A 3,294-nucleotide genomic window follows, 5' to 3' on the forward strand; every position below is an offset into this window, starting at 1 on the left:
TGGCAAATTCGGTGGCGGAGACCCAAGAATTTATCAGGACTTCCCAAGCCAGCTAGCATTTGTCTAGACCACATTGTAGAGTGATCAGTGACCAAAACAAGGGGACACTCTGCCTCAACAAGATGGGAAAACAGGACTGATTGAAGGATTCTATTATATTTTCTTTCTTTTTTTTGTTTTTTTTTTTTTTTTTTTGGTTTTTCGAGACAGGGTTTCTCTGTGTAGCTTTGTGCCTTTCCTGGAGCTCACTTGGTAGCCCAGGCTGGCCTCGAACTCACAGAGATCCGCCTGGCTCTGCCTCCCGAGTGCTGGGATTAAAGGCGTGCGCCACCAACGCCCGGCTTTCTTTCTTTTTTTTGAAATTGAGATTTTTTTTAAGATTTATTTATTTATTATGTATACAGCATGTATGACTGCAGACCAGAAGAGGGCACCACATCTCATTACAGATGGTTGTGAGCCACCATGTGGTTGCTGGGAATTGAACTCAGGACCTCTGGAAGAGCAGTCAATGCTCTTAACCTCTGAGCCATCTCTCCAGCCCCGGAAGCTGTTTTCTGACCTTCACATGTCTACTGTGCCATTAATAATGAATTAAATGCTTTTTAAACTAAAAAAGAAAAAGACAACAAATACTGCTGAATTTTTGGAGAATTTGAGAACTTTATCTGCTGTTGATGGAACTAAAATTAGCTCAGCAACAATGGAAAACACACAGGTAGTTCCTTAGAAAACTACAATAAGTTCGACCATATGACCCAACCACACTGATCCAGGCAAATACCCAAAAGATTCTATTTCCTACTACAGAGACACACAGTCTTCCATGTTTATAGCTGCTTTATTCACAATACCTAGGTCATGGAAACATCCTAGAGCTCCATCCACTGATGTGCATATGATGAAAATCTGGCACTGTGGTGATTTGAGTAAACCTATGATCATAAGGTTTGAATGCTTGATCATCAGGGAATGACACTATTAGAAAGGATTAGGAGCTGTGCCCTTGTTGGAGGAGGTGTGTCACAGGACCAGGGCTTTGAGGTTTCAAAATCCCATGCCAAGTCCCGAGTCTCCCTCTCTGCCTACAGATCAGATGTAGCTCTCAGTTAGTGCTCCAGCACAAAGCCTATCTGCAGCCATGATTCTTGCCATGATAATTGGCAAAATCTGTGAAATTGTAAGCAAGCCCACAATTAAACATTTTCTTTGATAAAATTTGCCTTGGTCATGGTGTCTCTTCATAGAAATAGAACAGTGACTATGACAAGAAGTTGGTACGGAGAGAGGTATTGCTGTGACATGATGGGCCATACCACTTGTATGCAGGATGTGGATTTTGGAAATTTGGATGAGGAAAGCAATTGAATGTTTAAAGCATGCTAAATGGTCCATACTTCTAGGAGCATAGAAGACTATGCTGAGGGTGGTTTGAAGTTATGGGGACCCAGATCAAGAAGTTTCAGAGAGGAAGAACTTTATTAAGTGGTGACCTAGAGACCATTCTTATGATATTTTGTCAAAGAATGTGGTTTTTTAGCCCTTGTCCTGCCTGGCTCATCTGCCTGAGGATAAATTAAGGACTTTTGGAGTTTGTCCTGTTGGTTTTAATTCTTGCCTTGGTCTACTATTTCCTCACTCTGGTCCCTTTTCTCTCTTTGGGAATGTTAATGTGTATTCTGTGCCATTGTATATTGGAAGTATATGATCTGATTTTTATTTAGACTTTACAAGGGGTTACACTTAAGAGATTGCCTTGAGTTTCAGAAGAGACTTTGAACTCTGGACTTTTAAACCATGCTGAGACTGTTAAAGACTGTGAGGACCTTTGAAGTTGGATTGAATGCATTTTTGGATTGTGATATGGCTACAAGCATACATACAAGAGAAAATGCAGAAGTCCAGCTCCAGTGGAGTTCAGGTTCCCAAAGAGGAAGGGTGGTGTCCATAAAGGGAAGGAGAAGACAGGCAGGATCTGATTGGGGAAACAGGATGGCTGCTCGTTTATTGAAAAAAAGGCTATACTTTTATACTCTATAGTTGCACAATAGTTTAGCCATAGGCAATATTGAAAACAGACTCAGTGTAGTACAACATCTTCCCTGAGACAAAAGCAATAAGTCCAGCAAGTATCTAAATGTCTATTGTATTCTCAAGTTCAGCTACTCCACCAGGCACTCTCTTACATCAATGGAAGGGCCACAAGTTCCTCCTACCAGAGGTAAGGAGAATGACTGCTTTAGGAACAGGAAATTTCCTCAAGCCCCTGTGGAATGGAGGCCCTTTCCAAATGCCTGATCTCGGGGAAAGGACTTCCTCTGGGATCAGAGACTCCACTACAATTTAAGAGCAATATCCATTCCCCAAAAGGCATGATGCAGCATAAGAACTGAGCTGTAGCCTAATGGTCTTCCTTTTGGTCTTAGTCTTGCCATTTGGGGCTGTCCCCCTCATAGGCTTGCAAAAGAGAATGTCATGCTGTCTTACCCTTTTTCTATTATAACATACCCTTCTAGATAATGTGCTTTTCATTCTGTGGTCAGGTGTGTCCGGTTAGTAAATCTTTAACTTTTCTGTTCTTGGTGTAATGGAGGAGTCACAATTGGGAGTCCTGTGTGCAGAGTCATCATGCTATATGGTTCCACAGTGGTGGGGAATTTTTCCAAAGCATTATTTTATTTAAAGAAGGTGCCACTTGGGCCAAGATACACTTCAAGAACTGTTCAAAATCCTTAGGCATCAGGGAAATGCAAAATCAAAACTACTCTGAGATCTTATACATGTCAGAATGGCTAAGATCAAAAACACTAATGACAGCTTTTGTTGGAGAGGATGTGGAGCAAGGGGAACACTCCTCCACTTTGGAGAAAGTGAAAACTTGTACAGCTGCTTTGGAAATCAGTATGGCTCTTTCTCAGAAAACTGAAAATTAATCTACTTGAAGACCCAGCTATACCACTTTGGGGCATATACCCAAGGAATGCTCAATCTTACCACAAGAAACATGCTCAACTATGTTCACAGCAGCACTATTCATCATAGCAAGAACCTGGAAATAACCTAGATGCCCATCAACCGAAGAATGAATAAAGAAAATGTGGTACATATACACAATGGATTACTACTCTGCAGTAAAAAACAATGATATCATGAAATTTGTAGGCAAATGGATGGAACGAGAAGATATCATCTTGATTGAGGTAACCCAGACTCAGAAGAACAAACATAGTATGTACTCACTCATAAGTGGATACTAGATGTGAGGGAAGGGATGGCCAGACTGCAACCCACAAC

Source organism: Peromyscus maniculatus, chromosome 1, assembly GCF_049852395.1.
Source record: "Peromyscus maniculatus bairdii isolate BWxNUB_F1_BW_parent chromosome 1, HU_Pman_BW_mat_3.1, whole genome shotgun sequence".
Taxonomy (NCBI): Eukaryota; Metazoa; Chordata; class Mammalia; order Rodentia; family Cricetidae; genus Peromyscus; species Peromyscus maniculatus.